This window comes from Trachypithecus francoisi, unplaced genomic scaffold (assembly GCF_009764315.1).
Source record: "Trachypithecus francoisi isolate TF-2019V2 unplaced genomic scaffold, Tfra_2.0 Lachesis_group19, whole genome shotgun sequence".
In the NCBI taxonomy this organism is placed as follows: domain Eukaryota; kingdom Metazoa; phylum Chordata; class Mammalia; order Primates; family Cercopithecidae; genus Trachypithecus; species Trachypithecus francoisi.
Genome location: NW_022681464.1, coordinates 35,689,614 through 35,705,973, shown reverse-complemented (window position 1 = coordinate 35,705,973; position 16,360 = coordinate 35,689,614). Strand labels below are relative to the sequence as shown.

The following is a 16,360-nucleotide window of genomic DNA, read 5'->3' as shown; positions in this document are numbered from 1 at the left end:
GTTAAGTGGTATCTGTCAGGTTTCTTCATAAAATGAGCTTTTTTCTCTTTTTAATAAACTATACATAAGGAAATAGTTTTTGCTTCCATTGATGATTCCTTGGCTGAATTAATTATGGCAGTAAGAGTTATAAAATAATACTTTTCTAGCTCTCTTATTTCAAGTTTAGTAGTTGGGATTCTGTAAGAGAGAACCTTCCTATTCTTATTTATTTATTAGAGTGACTTATGGATTATCTTAGTCAACTAGTTGTAATCTGTTAGTGTCACCTTTTTTTTTTTTTTTTTTTTTGATTCCCAAATTCTATATTTGGTCAGCAAGAGCCTCTTCAAATGAGTTCCCTTGTACTTTTGATAGGTCCCTATCATTTATTGAGTACTACTTTATAACTATTTTTGGTATATTACAAAACTACTTATTTCTCAATATATTTTTTTAGCTGCCCTATGGAAATCTGTGTCTGATAGCTTTTCAGTTAGTTCTCTTACTTTTTTTGTGTAAGGGATCATGTAGATCAGACACAGTAGCTCACACCTGTAATCCCAGTGCTTTGGGAGACTGAGGCGGGAGGATCACTTGAGTCCAGGAGTTTGAGACCAGTCTGAGCAGTTTAGTGAGACCCCATCTCTGCAGAAAATTAAAAAATTAGGTGGGTGTGGCGGCAGATGCCTGTAGCCCTAGCTACTCAGGAGGCTGAGATGGGAGGATTGCTTAAGACCAGGAGTTCGAGGCTGTAGTGAGCTATGATATGCTACTGCACTTTAGCCTGGATGACAGAGTGAAACCTCATTTCAAGTAATAATTGTAATGGCCGGGCATGGTGGCTCACGCCTGTAATCCCAGCACTTTGGGAGGCCAAGGGGGGTGGATAATGAGGTCTGGAGTTTGAGACCATCCTGGCCAACATGGTGAAACCCCATCTCTACTAAAAATACAAAAAATGAGCCGGGCGTGGTGGCAGGCGCCTGTAGTCCCAGCTACTCAGGGGACTGAGGCAGGAGTATCACTTGAACCCGGGAGGCGGAGGTTGAGCCCAGATTGCACCACTGCATCCAGCCTGGTGACATAGTGTATCACTTGAACCCGGGAGGCGGAGGTTGAGCCCAGATTGCACCACTGCATCCAGCCTGGTGACATAGTGTATCACTTGAACCCGGGGGGCGGAGGTTGAGCCCAGATTGCACCACTGCATCCAGCCTGGTGACATCCAGCCTGGAGACTGTCTCAAAGAAAAAAAAAATTAATAATTATAATGAACGTTAAGACTCTTTCTGGTGTTTGCCATTAAGCTGTGATGCCAGAGTTGACTTGAATTTTGGCTATAGATATATTATGGAAGGATTCCTCTATTTTTAGTTCATAAGAGTTATTAAAAAGTAGGGGTGGGTGTTGATTTAAGCTTTTTTTTCCCTTGGCTTTTATTGAAATAAATAGCTTTTTTTTTCTTTCATTTTTAAATTTTTTTTTTAAAATAGAGACAAGGTCTGACTATATTGCCCAGGCTGATCTTGAACTCCTGGCCTCAAGCAGTTCTCCCTTCTCAGCCTTCCAAAGTGCTGGGATTACAGATTTGAGTCACTGCACCTGGCGGCAGCAGCTGCTCTTGCTGCTCCTCCTCCTCCTCTTCCTCCTCCACTTCCTCCTCCTCCCCCACCCTTTTATTTATTTATTTATTTATTTTTAATTTTTTAATTTTTTTATTTTTTTTTTAAATTTATTTATTTTTTTTTTTTTTGAGACGGAGTCTCGCTCTGTCGCCCAGGCTGGAGTGCAGTGGCCGGATCTCAGCTCACTGCAAGCTCCGCCTCCCGGGTTTACGCCATTCTCTCGCCTCAGCCTCCCGAGTAGCTGGGACTACAGGTGCCCGCCATCTCGCCCGGCTAATTTTTTGTATATTTTAGTAGAGACGGGGTTTCACCGTGTTAGCCAGGATGGTCTCGATCTCCTGACCTCGTGATCCGCCCGTCTCGGCCTCCCAAAGTGCTGGGATTACAGGCTTGAGCCACCGCGCCCGGCCCACCCTTTTATTTATGTATGTGTATAAAGAGGTGGGGGTCTCACTGTGTTTCTGAGGCTAGAGAATAGTGCTGTTCACAGGCATGATTATGGCACTCTGCAGCCTTGAATTCCTGGCCTTCTGCCTCAGCCTCCAGAGTAGCTGGGGCTACAGATATGTGCAGCTGCACCTGACTTCCTTATTTTTCATTTTGTTTTTTTTAACAAACCCAAAATGGTCAATATGGCTTCTTTGTTTGTTTGTTTTTCGAGATGAAGTCTCGCTCTGTCATGCAGTCTGGGGTACAGTGGCACAATCTCAGCTCACTGCACCCTCTGCCTCCCAGGTTGAAACAATTCTCCCACCTCAGCCTCTGGAGTAGCTGGGATTACAGGCACGCACCACCACACTTGGCTAAACTACCTTATTTTTTAATATGGTGAATTAATATTATTAATAGACCCTAAATAGTGTCTATTATGTAAGAATAGTGTATTCTTACATCCTGAGAATACACTATTTTTTTTAGTAGAAAAACATATAACTGGTTACGAACACTCTCCAGTATAATAGATGAGCACTTGAAATGTGGCTAGTCCAAATTGAGATGTACTGTAAGTGTAAAATATACACCCGATTTCAAGTAGCTGGGCTCACAGGCACGTGCCAACACCCCCAGCTAATTTTTGTATTTTTAGTAGAGTCGGGGTTTCACCATGTTGGCCAGGCGTTTTCAAACTCCTGACCTCAAGTGATCCACCTGCCTCAGCCTCCCAAAGTGCTGGGATTACAGGCGTGAACCACCATGCCTGGCGCAATACACACCAGATTTTAATATGGAAAAGAATGTAGAATAATTCAACTATTAAATATTAATTGCATGTTGATAACATTTTTGATACAGTAAGTTAAATAAGATACTAAAATTAATCTCTTTGTTTTACCTTTTTAAATGTGGCTAGTGGAAAATTTAAAATTGCATATGTGGCTTGTATTTGTGGTTCACATTATATTTCTATTGGATAGTACTGTTCTGGAGCTAAATTGCCTGAGAGCATCTTTGACCTTAGACTAGTTACCTAATCTGTGTGCCTTAGTTTCCTCATGTTTAAGGGGTGAGTAAAAATAGTCCTTAACTGAAAGGGTGGTTGTAAGGATTAAATGGGTTAGTACATGCAAGCGTACTTAGGATAGTATTTAGCACATAGCAGCCACCTAATATTATCTGTTACTATTCTTAATAAGAATGCAAGCTGCACGACGCCTCGGACCTTGTTTTGTTCACTGTTGCATCTCTACTTTCTAGATTTACTTTTTTTTTTTCCTTCAAGTTTCACTCTTGTTGGCCAGGCTGGAGTGTAATGGCGCAATCTTGGCTCACTGCAACCTCTGCCTCCTGGGCTCAGGTGATTCTCCCACCTCAGCCTCCTGAGAAGCCGGGATTACAAACACGCACCATCATGCCTGGCTAATTTTTTTTTTTTTTTTTTTTTAGACGGAGTCTCGCTCTGTTGCCCAGGCTGGAGTGCAGTGGCCGGATCTCAGCTCACTGCAAGCTCCGCCTTCCGGGTTCACGCCATTCTGCTGCGTCAGCCTCCCAAGTAGCTGGGACTACAGGCACCGCCACCTCGCCGGGCTAGTTTTTTGTATTTTTTGGTAGAGACGGGGTTTCACCGTGTTAGCCAGGATGGTCTCGATCTCCTGACCTCGTGATCCACCCGTCTCGGCCTCCCATAGTGCTAGGATTACAGGCTTGAGCCACCGCGCCCGGCCTAATTTTTGTATTTTTAATAGAGACGGGGTTTCACCATGTTGGCCAGGCTGGTCTCACTGTGTTTCTGAGGCTGGAGAATAGTGCTGTTCACAGGCATGATTATGGCACTCTACAGCCTTGAATTCCTGGCCTTGACCTCAGGTGATCCACCTGCCTTGGCCTTCCAAAATGCTGGGATTATAGGCGTGAGCCACTGTGCCCAGCCTAGACTTTCAAAAAATGTTTTTTTGAATTAATGAATGAATATGGAGAATTTCTGAGAAACCTAGGTAACAGTTGGGAAGGAGCTCTCTTGATAACCCCAGATGTCTGTTGGAAGGATACTACAACCAAGAAAGCATCCTGTAATACCCATGAAATACATAATATTTGTGCTTTTCTGGTAGTTTTTTAAAACAAGATTTAAACTATTTTAATAGTTATTGCTTTATTTACGTCTCCTATCTTTTAACTGAGTTATTTTTATTAATCTGCATTTGCCTAGTTAGCCATTTTATCTAGTTCTGAAAACTTTATTGGCAGGAGTTATACAAAGTTACCACTTTCTTTTCAAATCATCTGTGGCTCTAGTACCCTTCTCATACCTAATACTGTTTACTCTCCCTTTGTGTTTCCTGTTTATGATGAAATCTAGTGATTTATCTGTTTCATTGATGTTTATTTGTAAATTATGCTGGAATTTTTGTTACAGTAAGAGTAAATTAAAAGAAAAGGTAATGAATTAGAAATGAGAAACAAATCTCAGTATGATTTACAAATAAAAATTCTTTTGGGAGGTTCCACTCCCACCCCCAACCCCAAGACAGAGTTTTGCTCTTGTTGCCCAGACTGGAGTTCAACGACCCCATCTCGGCTCATTGCAACCTCCGCTTCCCGGGTTCAAGCAATTCTCCTGCCTCAGCCTCCCAAATAGCTGGAGTTACAGGCGTGTGCCACTGCACCTGGCTAATTTTTGTATTTTTAGTAGAGACAGGATTTCGCCACATTGGCCAGGATCGTCTCAAACTCCTGACCTCAGGTGATCCACCTGCCTCGGTCTCCCAGAGTGCTGGGATTACAGGCATGAGCCACTGCATTCAGCTAAGAGTTTCTTTTGTTTATTTTATTTTATTTTTATGAGACGGAGTTTCGCTCTTGTTGCCCAGGCTGGAGTGCAATGGCACAATCTCAGCTCACTGCAACTTTCACCTCCCTGGTTCAAGCAGTTCTCTTGCCTCAGCCTCCAAGTAGCTGAGATTACAGTCTTGTGCCACCATGCCCCGCTAATTTTTTGTATTTCATGGAGACGGGGTTCTACCACGTGGTCAGGCTGGTCTTAAACTTCTGACCTCAGGTGATCTACCTGCCTCAGCCTCCCAAAGTACTGGGATTACAGGCTTGAACCACTGCACCTGGCCGTTTTTTTTAGATTGTGAATTCCCCTAATTTTGTTTCCTCCTAAATTGCTCAATTCATTTGTTTATGTTATTTCCCTTTTAGTAACAGGTATGTAGAGCTCTGAATTTTGCTCTGAATACAACCTTTGCTGTAGTTCATTCATGTAGAAAGTTGTTGGGGGTTTTTGCTTGTTTTGGGGGTTTTTGTTTTTGTTTTGAGACAGAGTCTTGCTCTGTTGCCCAGGCTGAAGTGCAGTGGCGTAGTCACGATGCATTGCAGCCTTGACCTCCTGAGCTCAAGTGATCCTCCTACCTTTGCCTCTCAAGTAGCTGGGATTACATGCCTGTACTACCACACTTGGCTACTTTTTAAATTTTTTGTAGAGATAGGATCTCCCTATGTTGCCCAAGCTGATCTTGAACTCCTGGGCTCAAACCATCCTCCCACCTCAGCCTCCCAAAGTGTTGGGATTACATGCGTGAATCACCATGCCTCGCAAGGTTGTTCTTTTTGAATTGCGGGGTTTGTTCTCTTTTTGACATAAGTGTGTTGGGTCGTGAATATTTTAATATAGTCATCTCACTCAAGAAAACTTTGAAAAAATACCTTGTATACCATTTCCTTAGATTTTATAGGATATATTCTGTTATCAGTACTCAATAAATGCTAAACAACAGTGTGGAAAATTGTTTCCAATCAGAAGCAACTAAAGCATGTATAGGTAAGTTCATGGAATTTAAAATATCCATTCTCAAAACTAATGTTATAAAATGGGGGCCATAATATGATAAATCTTTATATAATTAAGTTCAACAAACTTGTTTTCATGCTCTGAGCAAGCAAATACTTCTCATACTGTTTTTGTTTGTTTGAGACAGTCTGGCTCTGTCACCCAGGCTGGAGTGCAGTGGAGAGATCTTGGTTCACTGCAACCTCTGCCTCCTGGGTTCTAGCGATTCTCATGCCTCAACCTCCCAAGTAGCTGGCACTACAGGCGCACACCACCACCCCTGGCTAATTTTTAAAAAAATATTTTTAGTAGAGACAGGGTTTCACCAAGTTGGCCAAGCCAGTCTCAAACTTCTGGCCTCAAGTGATCTGTCCACCTTGGCCTCGCAAAGTGCTGGGATTACAGGCGTGAGCCACTGCGCCTAGCCCTAATACTGTTTTAAGAGCACAAAGTAGTATCAGGATTACAAAAATTCTTAATGTTGTTGCATTCTAAAATAGTTTTCCCCAGAATATTTGTGCCTTCTAGATGGAAACTTCCATACCTGTATATGCTAAACTTTGAAAATCAAAAGGTTTTATTTTTTAATAAAACTTAAAAAATTTTAACATGTATACACATCGTTATTATGTATATATTTTAAGCAATGATTTTAGGGTTAAAATAGTGTAGCCAGAAGTAAGCAATATTTCAGAAATATGAAGTTCTGGCTTTAATTTTTAGGTCATCCTAAGGAATGAAAAACTGAATATAAATGGTCATTTTATAGCCCATACTAAAAGGCTTCCCCATGTAATATGAAAATGGAAAGAAAGGAAACAACAACTTTTTTGAATCAAAAACTTTGTATCTCTTTTTAATATACCACCTTTATTGAACTAGAATAAAACCATTCATGCTATTTCCATATTAATTTTTTTACTTCATTATTTTACTCCAAAAAGCCAAAGGAGGCAAGTTCATATGGTTGGGAGATTCAACATGTAAATGGATGTGAAGAGTCAAAATATAAATATGAGGAATGTCTGGAAACAGTCAGTATGCATCCTGCCTTTCTCATGTACCTGCTGTTTTCTTGTCACCCAGCGTTGATGCCTTACCTGGACATTTCGAGGCTAGAACAGTTGTTGAACTCCAAAGCATTAGTAAGTCTTCACAGCTTAAAAGGAGATGCACATAAGTAGTAAATTAATTTGATATATGTTGATCTATGGATTAATATGTCTTTTTTTATCCCCATTCTCTTCATTAAAAAATAGATTCAGACATTAATTTTTGATCAGTATTTATCATTTGGGTCGAGTTCTAAATGTTGATGGGGAAAAGAATTGATAATTCAACAGAATTTTTGTTTTTTTTTTTTTTTGCGACAGAGTCTCACTCTGTTGCCCAGGCTGAAGTGCAGTGGCGTGATTTCGGCTCACTGCAGCCTCTGCCTCCCAGGTTAAAGTGATTCTTCTGCCTCAGCCTCTGGAGTAGCTGGAGTTACAAGCAGGCACCACCACGCTCAGCTAATCTTTGTATTTTTTGTAGAGATGGGGTTTTGCCATGTTGGCCAGGATGGTCTCAAACTCCTGACCTTCAGTGATCCACCTGGCTTGGCCTCCCAAAGTGCTGGGATTACAGGTGTGAGCCACCGTGCCCAGCCCAACAATTTTTTTTTAAAGACAGTATGTATCAGCTGGGCACGGTGGCACATGCCTGTAATCCCAGCACTTTGGGAGGCCAAAGCGGGAGGATCACCTGAGGTCAGGAGTTCAAGACCAGCCTGATCAATATGGTGAAACCCATCTCTATTAAAAATACAAAAATTAGCCGGGCTTGGTGGTGGGCGCCTGTAGTCTCAGCTACTCTGGAGGCTGAAGCAAGAGAATTGCTTGAACCCTGGAGGTGGAGGTTGCGGTGAGCCGAGATTGTGCCACTGCACTCCTTCAGCCTGGGCAACAGAGCGAGACTCAGTCTCAAAAAAAAAAAAAAAAGTGTATCACAGTGTTTTAAAAAACATAATTTTGGCCATCTTTTCTATCAGTATGTTCATATACAGTCAGTTCTCATTATTTGTGCTAGTTGTGTTCTATAAGATGATCATGAACACTAACTTATCAAAGACTGAACCATTCCTCCTAGAGCGAATACAGGGTTAGGTTCCTATGAGCTTTTTTAAAGAAATCATACAACCTTGTTATATGTGTGTTTTTGTTCAAAGATGCCTTATATATATTAAAATGTAAATGGATGAAGTCCTTCAGAACATGCAGGTATATTTGACTTTATGGTAGAGATATGGTCCTTGGAGCTTGACCATATAAAAACTTGCTGTGCAGCAAATCCTATTTTCCCATACATTCTTATTCAAGTGGCTCTTAGTTTCCTGTTTCCAAGTGGAAACAATAGCAGTTGCTAAATAATGCAGAAATTGATATTATCAATTTTTATTGCCACCCTGAACTGATACGGTATTAATTTTAGTAAGCAGGTGAATTCATAAATACGGAATTGAAAATAATGAGGAGCAACTCTTTGTGTGTGTGTTTGTGTGTGTATGTATGGACTTATTAATGATTATGTTTATAGTAATGAATGTTGCAAAGTACCTTCTAGGCTAACCACAACAATGGACAAAAATTCTATTTTAGGTTTCCTTAGCTCTCTTGCCAGTGTCCCTCAAACTGAACACTCTTATGTCAAGCTCCCCTTCCTCCTACTCTAGGGAGGGGAAAAAAGGGAAAAAGTCTCCATGTTTGATATTGTGACAAAGAAGGAAGTCACCCCCCCCCCCCACCTCCACCCCATCTTCTATCTTTGAGTTCTGGTGATTTGAGTAATTTCTATGTGGAGACCAGCTTCCTGCCAAATTCTCATTTAGAGGTTATTTGAAGAGCAGTTGCATCTTAAGGTTTCTTAGTTTATTTTGTGTTGCTACAACAATACCACAGATTTGGTAATTTATAAAGAAGAAAAACTTCTCACAGTTCTGGAGGCTGGGAGGTCCAATACCAAAGTGCTGACATCTGGCAAGGGCCTTCTTCTTGCTGCGTTATCCCATAGTGGAAGGTGAGAGGCTGAGAGAGGGTTAGAGTGAGGGAGAGAGAGAAACTCACTTAAAAAAGACAGAGTCACTCTTTTCCCCAGGCTGGAGTGCAGTGGCACCATCCTGGCTCATTACAGCCTTGAACTCCTGGCCTCACGTGTTCGTCCCTACTTCAGCCTCCCAAGTAGCTGGGACTACAGGTGCTCACCAGTGCCTGGCTTTTTTTTTTTTTTTCTTTTCCTTTTGTAGAGACAAGGTCTCACTGGGCTTAGGCTGGTCTAAACGAACTTGCTTTTGTAACAAACCCACTCCGATGATAGTGACATTAACCCATTCAGAGGCGCACAGTCCTCATAACCTATTTACATCTTAGTGATCCCACCTCTCAACACTGTTGCATTGTGGATTAAGCTTCCAGCGCGTGAACTTTTGGGGGATATTCAAACCGTAGCGTAGAATATCATCTGAACAGCCTGGATATAATGCCAACCACAGCTCTACTACCAGGATTCAGACCTTTTAGAGTGCTTTTCTCTCCTTCCAGCTACTTAGAACAAGCCCAGCTTTACTTGTTCCTCTTTCTCCCCCTAACACTCAGTGTTATACTTCAGAAGCTTGGTAAGGGAAGGGGAAGATGGTATCTCTTATTGGCTTGTTTCCTTTTAAGACTTATTTAGATGGATGAGTTAACTCCGTTGACTCAGTCACTTGGTTTTTAATAATTTCCACCAGCGTCCAACATTTTGGCTTCCCTGGGCCACATTGGAAGAAGAATTGTCTTGGGCCCCACAAAAAGTACAATAATACTAATGATAGCTGATGAGGTTAAAAAAAAAAAAAAAAGAAAGGTCTGTGCATAACTTTTGTGATATCCGCCACCACAGATAAGCAAAATAGTCCTCACATTCAAAGGGTTGGACACCCGTGATCCTCCTAATTGAAGTTATGTTGTTTAGTATGGAAGCATACTGACTCTGTGAACACTAATAGATGAGCATGATTTTTGTAGTATACTGATTGTAAACATGGGTACAGGCAGCATCTTGGCTCCCCAGAGATGTCCATGCTCTGTGAATTCTCGGAACCTTTGAATATGTTAGGTTACATGGTAAAGAGGAGTTACAGTTGCAGGTAAAGTTCCTGATCAACTGATTTTAAAATAGGGAGTTTATCCTGGCTTATCCAGGTAGGCACAATAGAGAGTAAGAGTGGTTTTTAGGAGTGGAAGAGAAAAACAGGAAGGTCAAAGAAATGTAACAACAAAGCAGAGTCAGAAAGAGACAACATTCCAGGGCTTAAAGGTGGAAGGAGTCTGTGAGCCAAGGAATGTGGGCAGCCCCCACAAGCTAGAAAGGGCAAGAACTGATTTTCTCTTTGAATTTCCAGAAGGAAATGCAGCCCTGCTGACACCTTGATTTTAGCCCAGTGACACCGGTGCCAGACTTCTGTACTGTAAGATATATACGTTTATATTGTTTTAAGCCACTAAATTTGTGGTAATTTGTTGTAGCAGCAATAATTAATGGACACTGAGCCGAAATGTTCTGAGTTCATTCTCAGCTTCCGGCTCTGTCACTTACTAGTTTTGTGACATAGAATCAAAACCTATTTAACCTCTCCGGCCTCAGTTTCTTCTTCTGTAAAACAGGGATAATAACACGTATCTTCAGTGGTTATTGCCTGGATTAAATCAGTTAGTGCATCCAATGTACACACTTATATACATCTTTATTATTTATATTTTAATATGAGCATATAGAAAACTTGTAATGAAAACAAAATAATTGAATTATTCATCTTAATTTTTCTTAAAACCTAAGAATAAGTTAGACATGTTATTTAGTAATTGTCCCATGGACATTTAAAATTACAAGAAAAGTTGGGCCGTGTATATGACAACATGTGTCTTAAAATGAATATTTTTTTGCCAGTATGAAGTTTGGGAATATTCCATCAGTATTATGCCTGTTTTGTTTAATATAAGGAAAAGGATTTTTCTAATTATTCCCAAAAGAAAAAAGCTTTTAGTGTTTATTGTATGTTACAAATATTAATAACATGAAAAATTAATGAAGTAGGTGTGGTGGTTCATGCCTGTAATCCCAGTACATTGGGAGGCCAAGGTGGGTGGATCACCTGATGTCAGGCATACAAGACCAGCCTGGCCAACATGGTGAAACCCATTTCTACTAAAAATACAAAAATTAGCTGGCCATGGTGGCACGCGCCTGTAATCCCAGCTACTTGGGAGGCTGAAGCTAGGAGAATTGCTTGAACCTGGGATGCAAGGTTGCAGTGAGCTGAGATCGCACCATTGCACTCCAGCCTGGGCAACAAGAGTGAAACTCTGTCTCAAAAAAAGAAAGAAAGAAAAATCGATGATATATGTAGAAGCTTAGAAAAATCTGTTGTGGGTAGGAAATGGGAAGCAGATACGCTACGAGCTTACAGACTTCTCCCTTTTTTTCTCCCGGTTTTTCCAATTCAACTCAATTGAGCTTTCAGATTCAATTTTGTTATAACATTGCAGTCATATTAATTTCTTGAGAGCTGTAGGTTATATGATTGTTTTTCGTGTGTGTGTGTGTTTCCCTACTTTACTAAGAAGAATTTTCAGTTTGGAACAAGGTTTCAGGAAGACATTTAGGGTGTACTAGTTCCAATTTTTAAATGTATATTTGAGATATTTTCTCAACTTTCTCTTTGGGTCTTTAGCTAAAATATGCGGTATAATGTTTTATTTATTTATTTATTTATTTTTAAGAGATGGGGTCTAGCTATTTTGCCCAGGCAGACTCAAATTCCTGGGCTCAAGTGATCCTCTGCCTTGGCTTCCTGGGTACCTGGGACTTACAGACATGTGCCACCAAACATAGTGACTATATAATTTTTAAAAGTATTCTTAGGATATCTTTACATACTTTTCTTAAAAAAAAAAAAAGTTAACCTTTGTAGTCTGTTTTGCAGCATTAGCTATTGAGATCAGAAATTCAGAAAGTTAGCTGAGCGTGATGGCTCACGCCTGTAATCCCAGCTCTTTGGGAGGCCGAGACAGGTGGATCACTTGAGGTCAGGAGTTCAAGACCAGCCTGGCTAACATGGCAAAACCCTGTCTCTACTAAAAATACAAAAATTAGCCGGGCATGGTGGTGCACGCCAGTAATCCCAGTTACTCCGGAGCCTGAGGCACAAGAATCACTCGAACCTGGGAGGCGGAGGTTGCAGTGAGCCAGTATCGTGCCGCTGCACTCCAACCTGGGTGACAGAACGAGACTCTGTCTCAAAATTAAAATTAAAAAGAAAAAATAATCCTTTTTACATGTATTATATTGATGTCACACATTTCCCATTCATATAAGATTTAAAATCATAGATGTGTTAACTTTAAACTTGTGACTAATTAATAATATATTTTTATTATAGCTAATTCTCTTAAGTAAAACAATTCTCTTGAAATGTTAATAGCTTTTACTGAGTAGATGGAGTAGTGAGCCCTAAGTGTTTTGATTGCCCAGACTCTCTCATTTTCTGGGACCTTTCCCATCATCTCATGGTTCAGGTGGGATCTGCCATGTTCCATTGGTGATCCTGCCTCTTGGTTAGTGAGGGCTGACCCAGAGGGAGGCAGCTGATCCAAGCTGTGCCAGGGTCCTTTAGGAATCTGGAATTGATATTTATGGTTCCTCAGCCTAGCTGTAAAATGAAAATCATAACTCTGGGACTATTGCCAGCCATGTTTTACCGTATGAAGAGCTGAAAAGGCCATTGTGCCACAGGAGAGAAGAATGAAGCACGTGAGCATAGTAGCAAAGATGAAAGATGGAAAGAGACTAAGATAAAACACATGGAGTGGGTGACGGAGAGATGGGAGTGGGGTGGAGAGGGACCAGGTAGTTGGGGAGGGGAGAGAAAATGGGGAAGCAAGGGAAGTGATGGAAAGACCAGGAGAAACAGAGAAGAAACAAACTAAATTTCCACAACATGGGTTGTTGGTTCTAGTTTCTCTTATGACCCTGAATTCCATGAGGCACTCCTATAACTTACTTTTTAAAAATCCCCTTTTTGCTTAAGCTACCTCTAGTCAGATTCTGTCCTTGAAGCCGTAAGTTTTAACCAAGGCAAACACTGCTGTCTTTTGGGTATGTGCTATGATTGCTTTGCATATGATATCAGTTAATTCTTACAACCTTGCAAGATATGTATTATTCCTCCAAAAAAAAAAAAAAAGAAAAGAAATTCAAGCTTAGGAAAGATAAAGTAATTTGATCAAGGATCACCATAGCTAATAAGTGACAGAACCAGAATTGAAATGTATGTCTAACTCCAAAGTCAGTTTGTATTCATGATCTGTAAAAATATTTATTGAGCATCAGCTATGGATCAACACTAGGCTAAGCTACAAGAGAGTAAATTTTATTGTCTCAAAAAGTTTGCAGTTCAGAGAAGGGTAGAGATAAACAGGCAGTGACAATTCAGTGTCATAAATGGTATGGGGGCAGGAATAAAATATACTATGTGAGCACATGGGAGATCAAGCAAGATTCCTTGAACGTTTAAGCTAAGACCTGAAGGTTGAGTAGTCACAAGCCAAGCATAAGGAAAGAGGGAGGTTGTGCCAAGCATTTATGAAAATAGTATGGTACATTTGAGGATTTTAAAGAAATTCGAGAGCCAACAGCGGTAAGTTAAGCACATCATACAAGGCCCTCTTTTTTTTTTTTTTTTTTTGAGTTGGAGTTTCACTCTTGTCCCCCAGGCTGCAGTACAATGGCGTAGTCTCGACTCACTGCAACCTCCGTCTCCCAGGTTCAAGCAATTCTCCTCCCTCACCCTCCTGAGTAGCTGGGATTATAGGTGCCTGCCACCATGCCCGGTTAATTGTTTGTATTTTTAGTAGAGACGGGGTTTCACTGCGTTGGTCAGGCTGATTTCAAACTCCTGACCTCAGGTGATCCACCCACCTCGGGCCCCAAAGTGCTGGGATTAAAGGCGTGAGCCACCGTGCCTGGCCAAGGTCTTCTGTTTTACGTTAAGGAGTTTTGACTTTATGTTGGGAAAAAGAGGGGACTGGACCATCAAAGGCTCATAATTAGACTTTGTTTTCTAGAGAACACAAACATTTTTCACATTACAGCCAGGAAGGATTGGATACCTAACACTGTAGAAGGATGAAAGTCAGTTGAGGAGGCTTTTGCAGTAATCCAGTCAAGGGAAGTAGTAATTAGTTGGGGGAGAAATGGAAGAATTCTAGAGATTACAGAGCAGTATGGTCAGGTCCTGGTGACCATTTGGCCATATGGGGCACAGGAAGGTGTCTTAGTCCATTTTCAGAATACTTGAAACTGGCTAATTTATAAAGAAAAGGAATTTATTTCTTACAGATCTGGAGGCGGAGAAGTCCAAGGTCAAGGGGTGGCATCTGGGAAGGCTTTCTTGCTAGTAGGACTCTTGTCTACAGAATCCTTAGGTGATGCAGGGTATCAGATGGTGAGGGCTGAACGTGCTATTGTGCTAAGCTCAGATCTCTCTCCCTCTTACAAAGCCACCAGTTGTACTCCCATGATGACCCATGAATCTGTTTATCCTTTATTAATCCATACATGGATTAATTTATTAATAAGGGCAGAGCCCTCATTATCCAATCATCGCTTAAAGGCCCCCTTTTCAATACTGCCACACTGGAGATTTAAGTTTGTGTTTTTGTTTTTGTTTTGGAGACAAAGTCTTATTCTGTCGCCCAAGCTGGAGTGCAGAATGCAGTGGCACGATCTTGGCTAACTGTGACTCCCACCTCCCTGGTTCAAGCAATTCTCCTGCCTCAGCCTCCCAAGTAGCAGGTGTGTGCCTCAACGCCTGGCTAATTTTTGCATTTTTAGTAGACATGAGCTTTCATCATGTTGGCCAGGCTGGTTTCAAACACCTGACTTCAGGTAATCTACCCTCTTCAGCCTCCCAAAGTGCTGGGATTACAGGCGTGAGCCACCGCACCCAGCCTCTTTAGTCTCTCTTAAAGAGATTTAAGAAAAAAAAAAACAAAAAACGACTACATACATTGTTATAGAAACAAGTGAATGATATTTTTGTTGTTGTTGTTGTTGTTGTTTTGAGACGGAGTCTCGCGCTGTTGCCCAGGCTGGAGTTCAATGGCCAGATCTCAGCTCACTGCAAGCTCCACTTCTCGGGTTTACGCCAGTGAATGGTGTTTTTAAAGTTTAAAACCCCAGTTAAAGAAGAGTACATGCAGTACCTGAGGAGCATTTAATTGACATAAGGACTTGAAAGTGGTATCTAATTATTTACTGTAATTTGCTGGTCAAAAATCTTGATAAAAGACTGAAAGTAAAGTGTGAAAATCTCAGAGAATAAAGATTCTTGAGACAGGTGTATGGTCAGCTTATTTTTTGAGTTGACTGGATTTGTAGAGGCAGTGATGCATAATAGTACTTGACAGGTGCCTTTCTACCAACAAACTGTCTTTAATAATTGCCTGAGGTGGCTGAAGGTAATTAACTGTTAACCTGGGATCTTCATAATTCAGATCTGTTCTATGTTGAATTTAATACATTTTTTTTAATCTTGAGTCTTTAATTTGTTATTTTTGTTACTATAATCTATAACAAACAAAAATTATTCTCTACAGTTCTTTTTTTTTTTTTTCTTTGAGACAGGGTCTTTGTCGCCCAGGCTGGAGTGCAGTGGTGCGATCATAGCTAACTGCAGCCTTGACCTCCCAGGCTCGAGCTGTCCTCCTACCTCAGCCTTCTGAGTAGCCGGGACTACAGGTGTGTACCACGATGCCCAGCAAATTTTAAAATTTTTTTGTCGGGGATGGGGTCTCCTTTTGTTGCCCAGGCTGGTCCTGAACTCCTGGACTCAAGTGATTCTCCCACCTCAGCCTCCCAAACTGCTGGGATCAGCCACTGCACCCAACCATACAATTCTTTACATATTTTTTACATCAGACTCTTCTCATGGCTGATCCTATATCAGACTTCATTAAGGAAACCATGAAGTTCCAGGAATTTAGGAGTTGGGTTACTTTTCTTTAAGGTCAATTGTTTGTATATCTAAAGGGCAGAAAAAGAAAAAGATGGTAAAAAATTGGTACCATTACCGACACCTGCAAGATCAGTTTTCCATTGCTAACATTTCTTGTCTCCTTTGACTCTTGGAAAATGAAGTTCTTTGTTTGCTTTTACAAGACAAAGTGCACGCCCTTTAGTAATCTGCTGCTTCCTTCTCTCTGCCTATGTTTTCTCTTTTGCGGTCCTGCCTATCCTTTGTGCTTTATGCTTAAGAGAGGGGATTTAAAAATGAAAGAGAAAAATCATAGACTAGTTTATGGCCTGTAGAACACCGTGACCTATGGAAATTGTTCATGTTTTATGAAGTTAAGTCTCTAAATTTATTTTTCTAGGATTTCTTAAAGATTTAAAACTTGTATGTAAATTC

General features: G+C 40.9%; 1 protein-coding gene across 5 annotated transcripts in view; it reads left to right on the top strand.

The window, feature by feature from the left end:
- Nucleotides 1–16,360, top strand: part of YES1 (YES proto-oncogene 1, Src family tyrosine kinase) — an 88,400-nt gene that overhangs the window by 14,735 nt on the left and 57,305 nt on the right. Inside the window, exon 2 of one of the 5 annotated variants that reach the window (XM_033178197.1) lies at nucleotides 10,295–10,360. The exons of 3 other annotated variants lie outside the window; for them this stretch is intronic. The gene's annotated coding sequence lies outside the window, so the exon portion shown is untranslated. Of the gene's footprint in view, nucleotides 1–10,294; nucleotides 10,361–15,631; nucleotides 15,691–16,360 lie in introns of those variants that run through there. One more of the 5 variants, XM_033178198.1, reaches the window with a different exon arrangement.